Source organism: Theropithecus gelada, chromosome 2 (genome assembly GCF_003255815.1).
Source record: "Theropithecus gelada isolate Dixy chromosome 2, Tgel_1.0, whole genome shotgun sequence".
Taxonomy (NCBI): domain Eukaryota; kingdom Metazoa; phylum Chordata; class Mammalia; order Primates; family Cercopithecidae; genus Theropithecus; species Theropithecus gelada.
This window is the reverse complement of record NC_037669.1, coordinates 64,676,026-64,698,930: the sequence shown is the minus strand read 5'-3', so window position 1 is coordinate 64,698,930 and position 22,905 is coordinate 64,676,026. Positions and strand designations below refer to the sequence as shown.

General features: G+C 37.1%; 1 protein-coding gene across 3 annotated transcripts in view; it reads left to right on the top strand.

The window, feature by feature from the left end:
- Positions 1-22,905, top strand: part of CHL1 (cell adhesion molecule L1 like) — a 209,996-nt gene that overhangs the window by 27,299 nt on the left and 159,792 nt on the right. For all 3 annotated transcript variants that reach the window (XM_025375435.1, XM_025375433.1, XM_025375434.1), the window contains exon 2: positions 21,872-21,951. The gene's annotated coding sequence lies outside the window, so the exon portion shown is untranslated. The remainder of the gene's footprint in view (positions 1-21,871; positions 21,952-22,905) is intronic.

Below are 22,905 nucleotides of genomic sequence, written 5' to 3'. Positions count from 1 at the left end.
ACTCCTGTCTTGAAATAGATAATGAGATAACAGGGAAGGGAAGGAAAAACAATTGTTCTTTTTGGTGAATCCATCCTATTTTTATGAAGATAGGGGAAAAGTCTCTTCTAAGGCATATTGATTTCTAAGGAATTTTAATTCAAAGTATTCATTACATCAGGGAGCCATATTTTGGGGTGAAATTCTCAGTGCTCTTTTAGTGCCATCCTTCATTTTTATGGCCAGCAGTATAGTATCTTCCAATTTCCCTTTCTTTCTGGGCTCTGTCTTCGTAACACCTTTTCAGATTCTGACCCTCCAGCTTCTCTTGTGTAAAGACACTTGTTATACATTGGCCTACTCACATAATCCAGGATAATATCTCCATCTCAAAATCCTAAATCACCTTACTCACATTTGCAAAGGCACATTTCCAATGTAAGTTGACATATTCTCAGGTCCTAGCAACTAGGACACGAACATCTTTGGGATCATTATTTTAATGAATTGCTTCACCGTTTAAACCCTTTTCTGGTTGAAATATCCATAAAATTAAGTGACATTTGGGTGAAATGTCATCACCCATCACTATCCCTATCTGATATAAAATAATGATACTTAAGTGAAGTGTTATAGGAATACAAATTTGCACTATGAAGTTAATATTGGAAGATAAATGTCCTCTAAGTATTATCTAATGGTGGTAAGATAACTTTTGTGTGAAGACTATACTATCTTTTATTCTTACAGTAATTTACTATTCAAAATGTGGTCAGTTTTGGCACATTGTCAGAACTATAACTGTATAAAGAATAAGACCTATCTCAGAAGGTTGTTGCAATTATTAAATAAAGCATTATTTTGGCATATAGACTTGCTATATATTTACTGCAGTTGTTAATATCAGATCCATGTGAAATATCAAAAATTGTGTTGTAATTGTCCAACAGGTTCTTCTTGCCTACTGCATGGATATGGCAGATTCACTGAGACAGTGGTATTGCAGTAGAAAAATAGTTTAGTAATTGCAGGCCCAGCCATGCAGAAGGACTGGAGTTATTATTACTCAGATCAGCATCTCTGAAAGCTCAGAGGCTAGGGATTTTCCAGGATAGTTTGGTGGGCAGGGGGCTAGGGAATGGGAAATGCTGATAGGTTGGGGCAGGGATGAAATCATAGGGGTCAAAGCTGTCTTCTTACATGAAGTCAGTTCTTGGGTGCGAGCTCCAGGACTAGTTGAATTAGTTCCTTGGTATGAGTCGCAGATCCTGGTGGAGTCAGCTGGCCGCCCAAATGCAAGAGTCTGAAAAATACCTCAAACACCAATCTTAGGTTTTGACAATGATGATGTTACCTATAGGAGCAACTGGGAAGGTTACAAATCTTGTAACCTCTGGGACAATGGCTGGTTATTGTTTATACCTACATCGTAATAGAGTTCAGGCCTTTCCCATAATCCTAGTCTTGTGGACTTTTATTACTTTTACAAAGATGGTTTAGGTCCCTGAACAAGGAGGGGGTAGTTAGGGGAATGGCTATTTTTATCCTTGTTTTAAGGTTAAACTATAAACTAAATGTCTCCCAAAGAGAGCTTGGCCTATGCCGAGGAATGACCAAGGATAGCTTGGAGTTCAGAAGCAAGATAGAGTCAGCTATGTCAGAGTTCTCTTTGATATAGTTTGAATATATATCTCCACCAAATCTAATGTTGAAATGTAATCCCCAGTGTTGGAAATTAGGCCTGGTAGGAGAGGTGTTTGGGTCATGGGAACATATACCGCTGTCCTCACGGTAGAGAGTGAGTACTCAGGAGATCTGGTTGTTTAAAAGTATGTGGCTCCTCTCCAACTAAGTCCCTCTCTAGCTTCTGCTTCCACCATATGATGTGCCTGCTCCAACTTTGCCTTCTACCATGAGTAAAAACTCCCTGAGGCTCACCCAGAAGCCAAGTAAGTGCCGGTGCCATGCTTGTGCAGCTTGAAGAACTACGAGCCAATGAAAACTCTTTTTTTAATAAAGTACCTGGTGTCAGGTATTTCTTTAAAGCAATGCAAGAATGGCCTAATACATTTATTGTCATAATTTTGCGAAGGTAGTTTTCATGTCAGCTACATCAAACTGAGTTTTTGCTAGGACAGAGAAGTGAAAAATATCAATTAAAAGAACTCAAGGCCAGGCACAGTGGCTCATGCCTGTAATTCCAGCACTTTGGAAGGCCGAGGCGTGCAGATCACCTAAGTTCGAGAGTTCAAGACCAGCCTGGCCAACATGGTGACACTCCGTCTCTACTATAAATAGGAAATGAGCCAGGTATGGTGGCACATGCCTGTAATCCCAGCTACTCAGGAGGCCAGGCCGGAGAATCACTTGAACTCAGGAGGCAAAGGGTACAGTAAGCCAAGATCTCGCCACTGCACTGCAGCCTGAGTGACGGAGTGAGACTCCATCTCAAAAAGAACTCAAAAGGACTGTGTTAGGTACTTACAGACTAGAGGATTATGTTAATGAACCTTTTATTCATTCAACATATAATTATTGCCCACTGAGTATGTAACACGTTTTCTGTTATGTTTAGGAACAATTATGAACAACTCAGAATGGTCTCTGCCCTCAGAGAGTGTACAGTCTACCTCTGTAGGTAGATAATTAGTAAACAAATAATGAGTGATGAATGTTGCACAAACTATCCTTTATTTGACCCTTAGAGTTATATAGTATATTTAAACATTTTGAAGTTTGAAAATGAATATAAATCAGAGAGACATCCAATAAGGCAGAATTTGGGTTAATGTTTATTTTCCTCAAGCCCAAGAACAGTATGCAATAATTAATTAAAAATTAATTATTAAAACACATCTTTATATTTCTTTATGAGACAACTCTCTAAGCAAAAGTGAAAGCTGGCTCAAACACAATTCAATTACTTACACACATGTATACACACACTTATAGTCACACACACACAAAACCACCACTGTCCAGGAACTAAACAGTAACTGTACTTTTCTAGATATCTAAAATAAAGAGAAGAATAGTTAAGAATAGGTTATGGCCGGGCACAGCGGCTCACGCCTGTAATCCCAGCACTTTGCGAGGCCGAGGTGGGCAGATCACGAGGTCAGGAGATCGAGGCCATCCCGGCTAACACGGTGAAAACCCATCTCTACTAAAAATTCAAAAAATTATCCAGGCATGGTGGCACGCACCTGTAGTCCCAGCTACTAGGGAGGCTGAGGCAGGAGAATCACTTGAACCCAGGAGATGGAGGTTGCAGTGAGCCGAGATAGTGCCATTGCACTTCAGCACTTCAGCCCAGGCGACAGAGTGAGACTCTGTATGAAAAAAAAAAAAAAAAAAAAGGTTTAATCTTACTTTTATTCTTTTTCTTTTTGAGACAACCTCGCTCCATCACCCAAGACAGAGTGCAGTGGCATGATCTCAGCTCACTGCAACCTCCGCCTTCGGGTTCAAGTGATTCTGGTGCCTCAGCCTTCCCAGTAGCTGGGACTACAGGCACGCACCACTACGCCTGGCTAATTTTTTTTATTTTTAGTAGTGACGGGGTTTCACCATGTTGGCCAGGCTGATCTTGAGCTCCTGGTGTCATGTGATCCGCCTACTTCAGTCTCCCAAAATGCCGATCCCAAAGTGGGATTACAGGCATGAGCCACCATGCCAGGCTGAAAATTCTGTATTCTATTATATATTATATAATATATAATATAATATATATACTTATATATTACATAATGTTATATATATATATATAATGTTTATATATATATATATATTTTTTTTTTTTTTTCCTGCAACGGAGTTTTGTTCTGTCACCCAGGCTGGAGTGCAATGGCGTGATGTGGGGTCACTGCATCACTGCAACCTCCAACTCCCGGATTCAAGCGATCTCCTTCCTCAGCCTCCCGAGTGGCTGGGATTACAAGCACGCACCATGCCCAGCTAATTTTTGTATTTTTAGTAGAGAGGGGGTTTCACCATGTTGGCCAGTCTGTTTTTGAACTCCTGACCTCAGGTGATCCACCCTCCTCAACCTCCTAAAGTGCTGGGATTACAGGCGTGAGCCACTGCGCCCGACCTGTAGTACTTATATATTTTATTTTTTCTCCAATCTTTTAATCTTTTAATCATTCTCCAAAATGTTGCCTTTCTTCTCAATGCTTAGCAGACAGTTTGATAAAGAAGGATCCTTTTCTAAGTAGACTTCATATAGGAGAGTTTTGAAAACAGAATAAAAAGGGCATATTATTCCTTGTCAAAATATTTTCTTGTTGAAAATGGAAAATTTTTCCTAAAAGCTGAAATGCATAGCAGATTAATTTATGCCTATTACTTCAGGTAAATAATCTCACTAGGAGTCTTTGTAGGTAAAATGAATGTTTATGCTTGATAAAAAAAAAAAAGTAGCAATTGTTGATTTCAACAGGGTTTTAAAGAAGCATAAATGTTATCCACCTCCTCTTTCCATCCCATGCACATCTTACTTTTACTTTAGTAACTACACCCATGAATGTCCATCTGTTAAACCCAAGCAGAGAGTAGTTTTTAAAATATTCCTTTCCTGTTTTCTGTTGAACTATTTTATAGACAAGCTATATAAAAAAGAAACACAAGGAACAAAAAATGATATCTTATTCTGGTGAAGGAAATCTAACGTTGGGATCTAGAATACAAATACACCTGTGTGCAAGCTCCAGTGATGTCAGTTCCTAGTATTAAAGAGCATTGTGACTCTGAGCAAAAGAGGGAAGACAAACATATGAACAGAAAACCTTGTCTTTTCTCAAACATCCTCAATGACCGTTACATGAAAATGAGGGCTATCAGGCTCATATCATTTTCAAAGACAACAGGTTATATGCATGTGGAGAACAAAGACAAAAGGCATGCATAGAAATCAAAAGTGACTAGAAATAGACTGAATTCTGGAGACAATAGCATCTGTGCACAGACAGGTGCTACAGATTTAATGCTGACATGTCAGAGAAGAAATGTCAGCTTTCTTTATTACCAGTAGCTCTCAGCTTTTCAGGCAAATTGTTCTTCTTTGTACTCTACATTCTTTCTCCTCTTGGAGTTCCCTCTTGTTGCCTCTTCCTACTTCTTCACATCTTTCTACTCCTTGAGATACCTGCACTCACTGCTTGCACTTTCATTAGTGATTTTGGTATAGTATTGCGCTGTGTGTTTCCAGGAGTGGAGCCAATATGAAGGAAGTCCAGAAATGTCTGTCAAGGGAGACTATGAGATGATGACAGCACTCCTCTTTTTCTCTCTTGTGCTTCTTGCAATTAACACCTACATCTATCTATCCATCTATTTGTGTATCTCTGTGTCTGTCTGTCTGGCTATCGATTTATCCATCACCCATTCATCTACTCATTTATTTTGGCATACAGCTTTTCGATAGAGGCAGACACTGCCTAATGGAATTGATCTACAACAAGACCATAGCTGGAATGAAAGAACCAGGACTCGGAAGTTAAGGCCAAAGTTAATGATGTTATTGGAATGTATAGTGTTAAAAATAACATATTTTTAAGACAATTTTAATTCGATTAAGTTTGTAATGAAAACACAGGGGAATGTTTGAAGAATCTTTTATCTTTTGCCCAGGTGATATGCTTTCAGATGGGATTACATTTAATCTGAGAGAAAAACTTCACCAACAACACCTTAAAGGCTTACTCCAACCATTAGAAAATTATTTGAACCATTTCCTTCTTAAACTGTGCACAACTTTTTACGTAGATATTAAGTGTTCAAGGGGATCCCTGCACATGGATGTAATCATGTTTGCATACACTCAGTGTAAATATGTGTACACACACAGATACACAGACAGCAGAGGGAATATTTTTTAAATGACTACACCTAAATGGCTACTTTCCATCTCTATTTATTTTCTTCTGTGGAATAATGCAGACTATAACTAACATAAATTGAATGCACATGAGACCACATATCTTCACGTGGTATAGAGTGTGTTATCACAGCAATTTTATAATGGCTCATTAGCCCCTGTGAGAGGCCAGTAATATGGGATAGCAATGGATTTCTATCAACTTCATGAGAGAGATAAGTAAGGTGGCATCTTATGTAGATTTCTAAATCCTCTACTTTGAAATCAGCTCAATAGCATATTTTAAACTCAAAATAGAATGTCTCCTGGTTCCTAATGATTGATTTAATGGTGGATTTGACCATATGTGTATCAGATGTGAAAAGTATTGTCCACTAAGTGTAGTAAAAATGATCTTTTACAGAAGGAAAAAAAAAACTGATTTAAATCTTTAGATTCTCATGGGATCTCATTAAGGTTCTCTTTCTTTAATACATTGTGCAGCCTAATAGTTATCAGCAACCCTGCAGTGTGCATTGCTGATAGGTTAGTTTACACAGGATTAATTGTGTAATTTTGCAAGCAACCAGCACAGCGAACATTGATTTTTGCATTAGCCCCATGTGTTGTTTCCAAGGGGACTCTGCTTTCTATTTTAAGGTGGTGTTACATTTCACTTCTTATTAATTATAATTTCTGCTAGCATGTTTTATGCCCAATATGATTTATTAAAAATCCTTCATAATCTTTTTTTCCTAATTGTTATGTCCTTCGGTAACTTCATTAATTTTGAGCACTGATGTGTAAAAAATGGCAGGAGAAAATGGCATTCACAAAAGGTTCTCTGACCAGCCAGTTTCCCCATGCTCCCGTTGATAAGTTGCCACAAATCTTTTGCTAAAATACAGAAACAAATTCAGTTGCAGCCACTCCAGATATGCTAAGTGAATAATCAGTGCAGGCAACAACCTGACAATACTGCATTCCTCAAACCAAAAGAATGCGAATGTTCAAAGAAGTGTTCGCTATGCAGAACTCAGTCCATTTTCCACAATATGTATCTTAGTATTTTCCAGAAATACTTGTGTATTTGGAAGAATTAGAGGAAGGAATCTTTTGTTTGAATATTCCACATAATAGCGTAGTTCAACACTTAGCTACTACATTTTATCCGCTCTTGGTGAGATTGTGAAATGCCTATTGAGGTTTCAGTGGAATCTTTATAGCTGGACTTGATATTCTCATACGTGGTTTTGAAAAAACAAAACCAAACAAAATGTTGACTATGCACAGTTTAGAACTTAATCTTTAAATTATTTTTGTCTTGAACTTGAAAATCAGTTATTTGTCTGTGCCTCACCACCTCTTCCCTCATCTCAGCCTTCGTGAGATAAAATTTCTCGCTCCCTCTGGAGCACGTGGTCTCTCAAAGGGGAAGAGTCACATCTCCTTGTTTGTGCAGCTCTTGCTTTGTTTTGTTTAGGGTGGGTCCTCTCTCCTCCTTATCCCCAGGAGTTTCTATAGTATTATAAAGGCCCAATAAGGTTCTGTACAAAGTGGGTACTCAAAATGTGTCCTGAGTGACCAACTGGCCCCCACTGGAAGAACTCTTTTAAACACTCTGTTACCAGAGCTTCAGAAAGGGCTTGTTTCTGAGGGATCAAAGGAACTCTTGTATAATAAATTCTGAGCATTCAGTACATAATGAAGAGAAGAAAACGTGTCTTTTAAGCTCCTATATGATGCCTGGATTATGTGAAGAGATGAAGGAAGTGGTGACTCTTTCTGGCTTTTGTGTCATTCACATTAAACAGGAATAGATGAAAGCAAAGGCTTAACACTGACAAAATCCCAAGTAGGAAGGCTCGGCATCCATAGCCTGTTCGCACATTCACAACAAACCACCAGCAGATGACTTGAAAAAACTATGGTTTTCTTTCATAGTGAAAGACTGACTTTGTTTTGTGCCTTTTTAAACATCCACCTTCAGACAGTGTAAACCTTTTTTTTTTTTTTTTTTTTTTTTTTTTTGACAGAGCGATTGGGTTACAATATTGTTACAGAAGGACTAGAATTAGAATCACAATACTTGGGTGCCACACTTGACCTTTGTCACTTGTTATGTATGACACTAAGGAAGTAATTTAATCTGTAAATTAATTTTATTTTTCATCATTTATAAATAAACCTAGTAAAATTAACATGAATAGTTGTTTCAAGGGTTTATTTTAGAAATCTTCGTTATATTGAGGTAAAATGTAGACTCATATTCTTATAGGTAGATTGCAATAAATTGTTGTAAGCAATTACAACAGATCTTATTTCTCTAAATTAAGGCTGAACAATCTCTTTTTTCAATTCAACTTTGTCTGAGTAGTTTGAATGGCCCAGATCACAGGTGATTTTTGAGACTGTTGTTATTGTGTTCAGTATATTGTGCTCATGAAGGCATGTGCATATTTATGGAGAAAGAATCCTTAGCTTTTCCCAGATGCTCACATGTGTTTGTGATCCTAATGGGGTTAAGAACCCCTTAACCTGATAATTCAACCAATTTTCCTTTCACATTAAGTGGGAGTCCTACTATTTTAGTATTAAGTACCAGAAGGGTGAATTTTATATGTTGCTTTATATTTACTATCGGTTTTGTCTAACAGGAATCTTGTGCTGTAAAATACCTACCTTTCAAATTCCCTGGGAGGAGAAGGACCATGCATACTGGCGATATGAATACTTTTCCACAATACTTATAAAAAATAAAAATAATTACCTTGGTGACTTCCCATAACTATGGCAGATTTTTTTCCTTCCTCCTTCCTCTCCTCTCTTTTTTCTGTTAAAATCACCACCCTCATCATTACCACTGCCACTTTTATCTCTTCCTGTTTGAACTGAGTAGATAATTGCATATGTACAATTTCCTAGAGAACTGAAGCAGGCCTAGCCCATAGGCGAACTAAGTTTCAAAATTTGCAAAGTAAGACTGGATTAACTATATTTTCTGTTAAGTGTTGGTTTTAATAAAAAAAGAAGTTTATATTAATTGAAATTTTCAATTGGGAGTATATGTTTTAAAACCTTATTTCTTCTTCTTCTTCTTCTTCTTTTTTTTTTTTTTTTTTTTTGAGACCGAGTCTCTTTCTGTCATCCAGGCTGGAGTGCAGTGGCATAATCCTGGCTCATTGCAACTTTTGCCTCCTGGGTTCAAGCAATTCTCCTGCCTCATCCTCCTGAGTAGCTGGGATTACAGGTGCCCACCACCATGCCTGGCTAATTTTTTGTATTTTTAGTAGAGATGGGGTTTCACCATGTTGGCTAGACTGGTCTCAAACTCCTGACCTCAAGTGATCCTCCCCCCTCGATCTCTCAAAGTGCTGGGATTATAGGAGTGAACTACCGCACCCGGCCTAGACCTTATTTCTTAACCTCTAAATGTGTTTGGTGTGACACTCAACTATATTTTCAGCTTACCTAGCCCAACATAAATTTTATTTTAATGAATGGTTTCCAATATTTTGACTCTCCTCATGTTAAAAATATCTCTGGATTTCCTTATTTTTGATTTATGTACTTATCAATATTCGGCAGGAATGCAAGTCATGGCAACAACTGATGGTTGACCAGACATTATGCTTAGAATTGATATATTCATCTCCTTAACTGAGAAGGTTTTGGTGTCTACCATTACTGACCTCACTGTGAGGAGGCACAGGAGAATCATGATCTCATTCTGTACATTGGCGTGTCGTTACACATTATTAATTTGGTATTTTGAGTGACACAACTGTTTTTGTATATCAGTGTGTTTGTACACTGTCCCTGGAGCTCTTTGTACTGAGCTATTTTTATTTCATTTTTATTAACAATATTTTGGGAATTGTCATTGAATTTGTACCTTTTGTCCCTTGTACTTTACAATAATTAGCATATTGTTATAGTAAATTAGAAGTTTAATAATTAAGGTAACATTTAGATCCTGTCAATAACTATAGCCTACTTCATTTTTGGAACATCTTACTATGCCCCTTTGTAACAGTTTTAGGTTTTTTAAAAAGTCATTAGAGTCATTTATTTATGCTCTACTGATTAGCTATTTATTTTCACAGTTTTATAAGTTAGATGTTTGTACTTAGATGTTTTTTCCAGATCGAAGTTTCTATTTGCTCATGAGTAGCTATAAAATAATAATTAGGTTAGACATTTTCTGTGTTACACAGTTTGCCATTTATATATTCTCATTGCCACCCTGTGAGTGAAATGAATCAGGGGTTGTTAACTCCAGTTTTAAAAAAAAAATGAAGAAAGAGACATTCAGGGAGGTTGTGGCATACTCAAGGCTCAATGGCTAACTAGTAAGTGCCTGAGATGGTGCTGTTCTGTTCATTTAACTTTACATTTTAGTCTAGAATTTTCTCATTACTCCACTCCCTTCTCTACTCAAAGACCTTTTTCTAAAAGAAACCAAGGAACCGTTAAAATTTGTTCTCTAAGGTTAGGGCTGGACTCAAACCATTTCTGGCAAAATCAGTTTGGTCCTTTCTTTCCTCCTGTTTTTTTTTTTTTTTTTCTTTTTCTTTCTCTCATAATGAATCTCTCATAATGAATCTCTCATAATGAAGACATCCAGCCTCCTTGAAACCTTAAAGGCATCTGAGAATACAAAGATACCAAACTGGAGTTATCTTCCTGACACATAAATCTGATCTTGTCATTTCCTACTACAAATCCACAATGGTCTTCTTTTACAAGATAAAGTTTAATTATCTGAGCCTGACACCTAGGGCTCTTCACATTCTGTGCAATCCAGCTTTTCAGCCTCATCTCTTTTTATTATCTATTGCTTGCCCTCATACACCTCATCTTCAGCCTCCCAAATTTCATATATCTTCTCGACAATGCCCTGCTCTTTAAGGCTTCTGAGTTGCCTCTCTTGCTCTTGTATACCACCAGCCCCCAACCCCAACAGGAATGCCATTCTTTCCTTTGTAGCTTGCTAAACTGAGCTACTTACCTAACCAAATAACTATGTGGCTTTGGAGAAAATAGTGTTTTTATTTCTTAGCATGTTTATTTTGATGCAAAAAAAAAGTGTAAAACATGATCATTAGAAATATATCTATTAAATTAAGTCATCTTCAATCTTTCTTTACCACTTTCCTCCCATAAACAATGGTAGCAATTTGATATTTTTCTTTCCAATGTTATTTCTCATGTAGACATTGCTGCATAGTATTTTTTTTGTATGAGCAAAATAAAGCTCACATCCTATGTAAAATGTTGTAGTGCTTTATTTCACCTAATATTATACAAAGTCTCAGCATTCAATATTCTTTGAACATACAACTTTTTAAAATTATAAACTTTTCTAATATATAACTATATTCTACATATTTAATTATTTCTCTATGATTGGGCACTTAGATTGTTACCAAGATTTTATTGTTATAAATTACAATCAGTAAAGATTTTTCCATTGGTATTTGGGCATATATTAATATGCATAATCCAAACTTAGATGTCTAGATCTATGCATACTGGCCACATGAACATAAAAATGTATGTTAGGATATTTTAAAAAGTCAAAATGCTCATAATGTTATGTAGAGATAAATAGCATATGATTTTTACATGTGTAATATATTCATACACATATCTGTATGTGTGTATATGTGTGTGTATATGAGTGTAGCTATAGCACTGGTTGAATATTAATATATCAATTGGGGAAGGAAATACACTAAAATATTATTTCATAGATGATGTCCATTTTATTATGTATATGTGTGTGTATATATGTATATGTGTATGTATGTATACATATTTATTTGTATTTTACCAAATATCTAGAGTGAGCATTTGTTACTTTTATGATAAAACAAAACTCCCACAATTATCCACCTTAACCAATTGCTGTCTCCTACAAATCCTTTCCAACCTGACTTCATGGGTAGAAAGCGAGTTTCTGCTGGTGAAAGAGTGAAACTACTTGAAAATTATTTATTGCCTCCCAAGGTTCACTGTAGCATGAGACCTTAGGTAGTTATCAAGACTAAAATACAAAGACAGCCCTGAAAATAGCTGGGGAGTGTGGACAAGTACTGAAAATTAGTGATATTTAAAGGAAAACAGAACGTTTAGCTCTTGGTTTACTTTGGGAGAGGATGGGATTCTGAGGTCCCCATGCTGGTGATGCAAGGATCTTAGAGGGTGGTTAGGGGTTTAAAGCCACTTGAGCAAATACTCAGTCCAAAGCAGCAGGTATAATGGCTCAAGCAGGAAACAGAGTAATATCCTGAGATTGTCTATGTTTAGACAAGTTTCTATTTTGGGGACACAGGGCTCCCCATTCATGGATGTGCCTTGAGTGTAGTGCCAGATACAGAATAGTCAAGTAATATGTTATTGGACGAATAGACAAAGACGCTTTGTACAATGCTCTGGGACAGAAAGGCTTCATAATAGTGATGTTAACATCTTTTCATACCTAAATAAGCCTAAGAGACTTCCAGGCAGTTTTCATATGTATTTCAATGTGACTTCATGATTTACAATTCTGCTTTCTAAACATTATTAAAAATATTTGTGTCACTCAGCTTGCAGCCATAAAGAACAAGAGTTTGCTTTAAAGGTGTACTGATGCTGCAGTAACACCTACAGCAATATTTAAGGTTATCAAAATTATAAAACTCCATCCTGGAGAAATGGTCATGTGACATTAGGCAATATGTAACATCTTTATGCCTTAGTTCGGTCATTGTTAAATGAGGACATTTAAAAAAAGCAAAACAGTATCTCCCTCATGGTTTGTAAGGATAAAATGAGTTAATAAAATGTATAGCAATTAGGACAGTGCCTGGCCTATAGTTAGCCCTGTATAAGTGTATCCCATTATCATTACCAAAGAAGCTTGACATTGGTATTACCTTGCCCACAATTAACTGGTTTGATCAGGTATTAGTTCAAGGTGGTATTTGAGTCTACCATCACATACATTTTGGACTATATAGAAAAACAGTGCTTCTCTATAAATGGTTTGCAGAATTACTACCGCAAATTTTAGTGACCTTCTACTTCCGGGGGAGGCCATCTCCAACTGCATTAGAAAGTAATATAAAGTAGGAACTGGGTCCTCTTTGAGATCTAAAAGATTATCTATTTGATTTATTCTTAACTTAAAACATTGACATTTTTGCTTATTGCTTTCAAGACTGTTTCAAACATTTCTTTTGATATACTATCTTTGATAGTAGTGAGAAAACAAGAGATGCCTCTACCATCATACTCCAAGGTGGGAAACAGAGGACTAACACCTCCAGAAGAGGGCGTCTGGCCTCTGGCAGGTGGGACTTTTAAGTTTCATGATTTGGTACTGATGCCAGGATCTGAGTTTTGAGGTTTGATTATGCAACATGCTTGAAACACGGCCTCAAGGATTGTTTGGCTGCCTCAGCATTCATGGTGGGAAGACTAGCGAATGAATGGTAAGATATTTGGACCTTCCATGGCAGCCTTTGGCCTCAGGCCCTGCTCCACCTGCTTGGTATTCTGCTATGATGAATTAGCTACAGCTGGTTTCCCAGGAGCTTTGTCATATCCACATTTGACTGCGGAAAAAAGAGGAGTTAATTAACTTTCCCAAAATGACACAGCTAGTAAGTGGCAGAGCTTATTCATTCATTCAAGAAAATATTTATTGATGACCTGTTGTGTGCTACATGGTGGAGCTGGATCAAAACCCTCAAGTGTCTGAGTGTTATTGATATCATCAATCAGACCCAGGTCCTTCTGGGTCAGCCTTCTATAGGGAAGGGAAGTGGGGAAGTGTTCTTGAGAATATGTCTTGGTTCTCCATGATGTTTTGGACAGTAGCGATGAAATGCATATCCTCATTTCTATGAATAAACTCTGCCTGCATTGGCCAAAACTATGTCTCTCCTTTTTTGGAAGCTATTTATTTCTTTAACATATATGATCTATTATAGTAATATAATTCTATTGTGTATGATTTTCCCTCAGTTTATTTCTGGAGGATCTCCTGTCTTCCAAGTTGTGACAGCCCAAGGTTATAGAAAACATAGTGATAGTCACATTTTCTGTGTCCCTTAAGATTTTACTTCAGTCTATCAGTTCTGTGTATTCATCTTTCCACACTAAAGATTTCTAATGTTTTTAATCTTCCTCTATGTGAGTCCCATGGCCCCAGCCTCTTAAATAATATAGTGCTTTTCTCTGTACCTCCTTCAGTCCCATTATTAGAGAGTTTTAAAAAAAAATCACAGACTTCTAAGGCAAAAAAAAAAAACTTGTAAATAGCATTCAGTTAGAATTCTCATGTTGTGCATAAGGATTCTGAAGCCCCATTTAGTTAGGAAACACGTCCTTAATAGGGAGTGTTACTGACATAGCTAGGAATCAAACTTGTTAGGACCTCTGACTTGCCTTGGAATATTCTTTGCTGATATCACTCTATTACGCTGTTAGCCTCTGATATGGTTTGGCTCTGTGTTCTCACCTAAATCTTATCTCAAATTGTAATCCCCATGTGTTGGGGGACAGACCTGGTAGGAGGTGATTGGCTTATGGGGCTGGTTTCCCCCATGCTGTTCTCATGATAGTCAGTGAGGTCTCACAAGATCTGATGGTTTAAAAGTGTGTGGAAGTTCCCCCACTCACTCTCTGTCTCTGCTGCCACCATGCAAGACGTCCCTTGCTTTCCCTTCACCTTCTGCCGTGATTGTAAGTTTCCTGAGGCTTCCCCAGTCATGTGGAACTGTGAGTCAATTGAACATCTTTTCTTTATAAATTACCCAGTCTCAGGAAGTTCTTTGTAGCAGTGTGAAAAGAGGCTAAATACAGCCTCCTTTAGATAGTTGAATATATCTTAAAAATAGTAAAAGACTGAGGTATAATCCTTTTGGATTCCTTTTCTTAAAGATGCTCAAGGTACTTTAGATGAGTGATGCAATAAGAAAGAGGGTCTACTGTAGATAACAGCACAGGCCTTGAGGTTGCACAAATTAGGTCCATATCTTGGTGCTGACATTTATTCTCATTGTAACTTTGTAAATGATACCTAACTTATTTGAATTCATTTAATCTTCTGTAAAATTAAAGTTAGTGGTACCCAAATTAGAGGTACTTGTATTACATGAGATTTTACCTAAATTGTTAAATATGATGTCTGACATATAATATATCTTCAACTGATATTAGAAAAAAAATCACATATGACGCTTAGTAGAGAGTCAATATCTGTGATTTAGTAAAGAAATGCTAAAACTTGTGATCAGAAATAGGGGCTATTTCCATTTACAATGCTCTTTCAGAAGTATTCTTAAAAAAAAATTGAACATCTTCACATTGCCTGTATAAGGTTTTGCTGATAAATAATTCCCAAAAGCAAACATTAACAGCTTATCATATTTCTTCTAGTTTTTACATTATTGTACATTATTTTATGTTAGACATATTGAATAATTTGTTTGTGTGTTCATTTTTGCAGTACTAGTAGCTTATAACCTAGGGAATATTATGTGCCTCATGTATCATTTTCCTTTTTAAAAGATATCATCATTCAAATTTGTACTGAGCATTTTGGCACACATTTTGAGGGTTTGGGCCTGCATGATTTGAATCAAGAGCTGATTCCCGTCAGGTAAATGTTAGTTGATGACCAAAAAAAAAACGTGTTTTCCATCCCAGTTTCTTAAGAATATTGACCTAAATATTGACTAAAAGCTGAGGTGCTCACAGCCTTTCCTAGCAATTTAAAAAATCACTCAAAATCTCCAGTGTTTAAAGATCAATTGAGATCAGATACATTTTAAAAGGAAAAAAATTAAAAAATAGCCAGTTTTGATCTCAAATGCACACACATATATGTAGAATAGGCATTTTTTGTCAATGTATGTGTATTAAGCAACCAATATTTGGCAATCTGACAGCCATTGTGCTTGAGTACTAGGAAGGCAAAAATTAATAAGATCACTTTTCCCAGACCTCGACTTAAGGAACTAAAAGTCTTGCATAAAACATTGTAAAGAAACGCTTTTCTGGCCAGGTGCAGTGGCTCACACCTGTAATCCCAACACTCTGGGATCACCTGAGGTCAGGAGTTCGAGACAAGCCTAGCTAACATGGTGAAACCCAGTCTCAACTAAAAATACAAACAAAATAGCTGGACGTGGTGGCAGTAGTAATCCCAGCTACTCAGGAGGCTGAGGCAGGAGAATCCCTTGAACCCACGAGGCTGAGGTTGCAGTGAGCCAAAATCGCGCCTTTGCACTCCAGCTTGGGTGACAAGAGCAAGACTTCTAAAAACAAAAAAACGAAAACAAAAAAATCCCTTTTTTTTGTCTTGTGAGAATAAGGCATGTAGCTGCTCACACATGTGGCTTATACAGCAGCTGTCAAGGTTCATATGCTACCATGCGGGGTACTGTGTAATTTCCTCCTGATGGCTAAGTTGAGTGGGGACTTTCAAGTAGGGGGAACCTGGAGACTGATCTCAAGTGTCCCTCCCAGCTTCATTGGACATCATCAATCAGGACAATGATGTGGCTGCTGCTACTGCAGCTGCCCCTTGCTTTTCACAGAGCACCGGCTAGATCTCAGCCCTGTGCTAAACAATTTTTGCATGTTAGTACTATTCCTCCAAGCCATTCTGCAAAACAGATAACTATCATCCCTCATTTACCAAGGAGACAATTGGAGATCTAAAAGGCTACATGATTAGCTTTTAAGATCACACAGCAAGTAAGTGCACACTTGCTGTATTTTCAGTCTCTCTGTCTCTTTTTTCTCTGCTGTAGCATCTTTTTTGACAGACACTGTGCTGGTAATGTGCTTCCTCCTGCTCTATGAAAGTATGAAATTCATACCTGTGACTGTAAGGTGAAGGAACTATGAATACTACTATTAATTGATATGTGTAGCTTTAATGCATTCATTCATTAATTCATCTAAACAGTATATATATACATTTTAAAATTATTTTTTCATAGGCTTTTGGGAAACAGGTGGTATTTGGTTGTGTAAGGTCTTTTATGCTAATTTGTGAGATTTTGGTGCACCCATTACCTAAACAGTATGCAATGAATCCAATTTGTAGTCTTTAATCTCTCACCGCCCCCCACCCTTTCCCCAAGTCCCCAAAGTCCATGTATCATTCTTATGCCTTTGCATGCTCATAGCTTAGCTCCCACTTAAGAGTGAGAACATATGATTTTTGGTTTTCCATTTCTGAGTTACTTCACTTAGAGTAATAGTCTCCAGTTCCATCCAGGTTGCTGTAAATGCCATTAATTTGTTCCTTTTTATGGCTGAGTAGTATTCCGTCATATATATTTATCACAATTTCCTTATCCACTTGTTGATTGATGGGCATTTGGGCTGGTTCCACATTTTTGCAATTGCGAATTGTGCTGCTCTAAACATGGGTGTGCAAGTACCTTTTTCGTGGAATGACTTCTTTTGCTCTGGGTAGATACCCAGTAGTGGGTTTGCTGAATCAAATGTAGAGCTACTTTTAGTTCTGTAAGGGATCTCCACGCTGTTTTCCACAGTGGTTGTGCTAGTTTACATTCCCACCAGCAGTGTAGAGGTGTTCCCTTTTCATTGCATCCACACCAACATCTACTATTTTTTTAAAATTTTTTCATTATGGTCATTCTTGCAGGAGTAAGGTGGTGTATCAAGATGTAGTTTTGATTTACATTTCCCTGATCATTAGTGATGTTGAGCACTTTTTTCATATGTTGTTGTCCATATATATATCTTCTTTTGAGAATTGTCTATTCATGTCCTTAGCTCACTTTATGATGGGATTGTTTGTTTTGTCCTGCTAATTTTTTTGAGTTACTTGTAGATTCTGGATATCAGTCCTTTGTCGGACATATAGATTGTGAAGATTTTCTCCCACTCTGTGGGTTGTCTATTTACTTTGCGGACTGTTTATTTTGCTGAGCAGAAGCTCTTTAATTAAGTTCCACCTATTTATCTTTGTTTTTGTTGCATTTGCTTTTGGATTCTTGGTCATGAAGGCTTTGCCTAAGCCAATGTTTAGAAGAGTTTTTCTGATGTTATCTTCTAGAATTTTTATAGGATCAGGTCTTATATTAATTTAAGTCCCTGATCCATCTTGAGTTGATTTTTGTATAAGGTAAGAGATGATAATCCAGTTTCATTCTCCTTCATGTGACTTGCCCATTATCCCAGCATCATTTGTTGAATAGGGTATCCTTTCCCCACTTTATGTTTTTGTTTCCTTTGTCGAAGATCAGTTGGCTGTATTTGGGTTTATTTCTGGGTTCTCTATTCTGTTCCATTGGTCTATGTGCCTAGTTTTATATAAGTACCATGCTGTTTTGGTGATTATGGCCTTATCCAAAGAGTATATATTACATTTTTTTATGGTGCCAGGCAGAGACATTGGTACAGCTAATATATGCCCTTATGGAACTCAAGATTTCTTATACTGAATACAGAATAAAAGTAAATAGGAATATTTACAGCTGTTAGGCCTTTAGTTAATTTTGTCTAGATGGAGTTTCAAATTACTTATGATTTGCTGTCAATTCAGTGCATAAGGAGAAATTTACCTTATAAATAGCTTAGAAAAGAGCCATGTCATAAAATGACATGTCTCAAAATGTCTCGTGAAGCCAACTTTTCTTCCAGCATGGCAAGAGATCACCATTTCTCTTGCTGAGCATCTAATGAAGTCATAGGTTTGCTGTAGAGGCTATGTTGTGTGAAAAGTACTACTTTCAAATATTTGATAACTTCAGAGTCACAACATGCTCATATTCAGAAAACATGTGACCCTGACTTCCACTGATCCGCAGCTCCCATATTACACCAGCCATGGGTAGGTTATTTGCTGAGTGTATCCTCGTAACCCAGTTTTTACTGTATCTTGCTCCTGAGCAAGTTCTATTTCTCCTTCCAGTACACTCCAGTACACTTCCTCTGTTTTTTTTTTTTTTAACTTTGCCGCAAGTCAGTAGAGTTTAATTTAACTAGTTTATTGTGCATACACTATGTTTTCTTTCAGTCATACTTTTCAAATCTTAGTAATGAAGCAAACAACCAATAAGGACCCAAATGGTTGTTTTGCCTTAAATTACTTTCTTTTTAATATTTTCTTTTTAATATTCTTCTCCATTATTATTTTACATTTGGTGGGTATATTTATTTGTATCTCTTAAGTAAAAGAAACTAAGGGATTTTGAAAAAAACACACAACTTTTCACTAATAATAGAGAATAAGTTGTTAGTATCTATGTCAATGGTGGTGAGGGAAAGGGTAAACGCTTTCTAGAGTAAATAAATTCAAAGGATTGTACGTCATGTTAATATTAAAAAATTAGAAAGATGTTTTCTTCGATTATAGCAGTATATTGTGTATACACCCTTATCTAATAATGTTTGAGCCTATCCCTCCACTATATGTATATCCTAAATTGTAGAGACACTAGTATGCTAAAATTTATCATAAGAAAACGGTAAAAGGAGAGAAATGTTCAAAAATGAGATGAAAATCATAAGTACATGTGAGTGTGTATATATATATATATATATATATGTATATATGTTTCAATATTTCTTGTTGCATTCTAAAGGATGGTCTGTGTACCTCTTTCCAGAGATCATGCACCTACAACATGAAGGAATGAAAGAAAACCTAATAATACAGAGACTGGCCAGACATGGGGGCTCACGCCTGTAATCCCAGCATTTTGGGAGGCCGAGTGGGGTGGATCGTGAGGTCAGGATATCGAGACCATCCTGGCTAACATGGTGAAACCCGGTCTCTACTAAAAATACAAAAAATTATCCAGGCATGGTGGCGGGTACCTGTAGTCCCAGCTACTTGGGAGGCTGAGTCAGAAGAATGGTGTGAACCAGGGAGGTGGAGCTTGCAGTGAGCCAAGATCGCGCCACTGCACTCCAGCCTGGGTGACAGAGTGAGACTCCATCTCAAAAAAAAAAAAAAAATTAAAATAAAATAAAATAATACAGAGATAATTCTTCGTTTACAGTAAACACTAAGAACACACACACACACACACACACAGAGAGAGAGAGAGAGAGAGAGAGAGAAAGAGAGGGAGAAAGATTAGATTAGTAGCAAGGAACTTACATACATGATTAATGTGGGTGCCTTCTGAACCAAAGTTGAAGGAAGCAGATGAGAGCTCTGTGGGCGAAGGCTGCTGCTGTGAGCATACAAATAAGTTTGATTATAGCTACAGTTTCCATGCCTAATGCCAAAGAACTGCCTTGAAATTCCTAAGTGAGAGTGTGGTGGGTAATTCAGCACAAGTACTGATCTCTGTTGTCACGAGTGTCCTGTCACGAGTGTCCTTAACAGCGGTAAGAAATGGGGACCCATTGGGGAAGAGCCACCTGATGTGGCTTCATGACATGATGGATTTTGAAGAGATGTCTTAGACAGATCTAATGTTAGAACAATAACAGTGGTACCATGGCTGTAGGAGATCCTGAATGCATGACATTCTTTATCACTGAGATAAAGAACATTCTAGATTAAGTCTTAACATTCACCTCAGCAAATGGAACAGCAGGGTCAGCAAATCTCATTTTGAATCAACATATGCAAACATTGCATTATTTCTTTTCCCCACTGAGAGACTGTTGTAACACACACAGGATGCTACACACAACAAAGTGGGAGCCAGGTTCTGTATTATTCTACTTAGGTAAACTTCTATTAGCCTGCAGAAGTCAGTGAACACAATTATATTAAAACAATGTGTACCATGGACCCATTGGTTAGAAGCCATATTAAACGCAGTTTCGTGCATGGTTAGTCATCCATAAACATTTCTGTTTGTAATAATAATGGTGTCAGAAGTAGGCCTTATGGGGCTGAAATGAGGTCACTAAACAAAAGTATTAAGGGCACAGTCTGTGCAGTGTGTCACTTGGTCAACTGGAAAGCAGTGATGACTTTTCTTATACTTGCCAGGGTGGAATTCTTCTCAGTGTATTGGTGTGAGGTTCTCTCCGGAGGCATTGCAATCTGTTTATAACTTCTTGGCAACAGCTTTTGGAATAAGGCCAAAGAGATTGTCAAATAATACACAGAGTGGAAATGAGTTGTTTGAATTTTTCAGCCATCTTCCTTTTCTTAGGGCCAAAGATGTAGTTTTATAAATCTCCTTAATCCGTAACTTCTACCAGAATGAGTCAGAATTATTACATGGAATTTAGCTCTTCTGAATGATGTTCAGTCATTAAATTATGACAGCTGGTATGCAAAAAAAAATGTTGACTTATTCCGATTGTTCTGATGCCTAATAGAAAATCTAGTTTTTAAAAAGCGTGTTCATGGGATGGCATTCAAAAACAAGCTTAAGCAATCTTTTTGAGATTGGGAGCCAATCCTTGAGACACCTGGGAATGAACACTAAAAGGATTGGATATATTGGTTGAATCAGTCCCCTCATTTCACATGTTGTTGTTTTAAGAGATAGGCGGCTTGGCAAACCAGGGTGAGAGATGACCTCTGAGTTGAAGGCTTATGTTCACTCTTTAGTTCAGAGGTCTGATCTTTGAATGCTTCCTGACAAAGCTCTCCTCGTTATGGTCTATATCATTTTGTTTTGACAGATTAGTCACGGCATCAGACAGATGCAAGTAGCTATTGTGCCAAACAGGTCAGGAGAACTGCTTTGTAGAAATACTTACAATTGTGGTCTGTTGCAAAATACGTGAATTCATGACAGAAGACACATCGATAATGTTTTCAATAAGAAGTGTAATTACGTGGCTGCCTTTTGCATGCCTGCCCTCTCTGCTTCTTTTGTTCCTTGACAGAAATTCACAGGACCCGTTTTTTAGCAACACAGTAATACTATTGCTTAGGTATTTGAGTGGAAATTTTGAGGGGTGTGGGGAGAAAGAAAAATTAAATCTGTTTTTTTAAAGAAAAAATGTAAAAATTCATTTAAAAGTGACTCCTTAAATGATAATTATTTCCAAAATTACAACTTTCTAATCTATCCCTAGGTGCTGTAAACTGCAAACCATAATCCTGTCTTCACACTGCAAACAAATCACAGTGGAACTAAGGGGAACTTAATTTACGGGTAAGAGTATTTTCCTTAATCAGTTGTTTTACGCATTTTTGATTGTATTTAATTATTGCAGTACACAGTGCAGGAGTCACACAGAATAAAGACAAGGAGACGTTGCAGAACTTACGTCTTCACTACATTCTTAGCGTAGATATGGACCAGATATATCGTACAGTGAAGGTTTTTTTGTTTTTTTGAGTTGCATTAAATTGCTGGCTTATTTTTTGAAAGAGCAAAACCCTTACCTTAAAGTTATTTTTCTTGTTGGCTGACCTGTTAGCATAGTCAAAAGTGGAATATGTATAATATTTATCAAAATGTAATTTTTAATAGAAAAATAGTTTCGTCACTGGGATTTGAGAAGGTTGACTTCTAAGGAGGCTTGAAGTTTCAATGAGAAAACCTGTATTTTCAGGGGGTAAACAGAGCTCATGCTTCAGAGTCTGAACGACTTTCAGCTTCAGTCACTGTTCCTCGAATTTGAATACATTTGAAATCTGACCTGAGTCCTTGATTGGAGTTTTTTCAAATTCTTTGTGCAACACTAACCTGAATTATAACTAATTTCAAAGAGTTTGGAACAATGAGAAAAGTCCACGTTGAAGGGAGGGCCAAACACAGAGTGATGTAGTTCTAGTTAAGCTATTTAGCTATTTTTATGATCCATGTTATAAACCATAAAACTGGAATAATAGTTGTAACCGCCTACAGGTGCAGCTTAAATTAGACTGTTATGATAATGCATATTAGCACTGGGTTTGGTCCATACCATTGTGTTTGGTTCAGTAAGTGCCAATAATTAGTATCACAACTAGTTTTTGAAGACAAAATAATTGGAGGTAAAACAAAAATGAGTAGTAATTTTTTTTTCTCAAAGATGAAAGAGTGATTTTCTTACTTTCTCAAGAGCACATTATGTCACTAAGAGAATATGCACTCCAGAAGAATTAAGGTGTTACTTGGTGC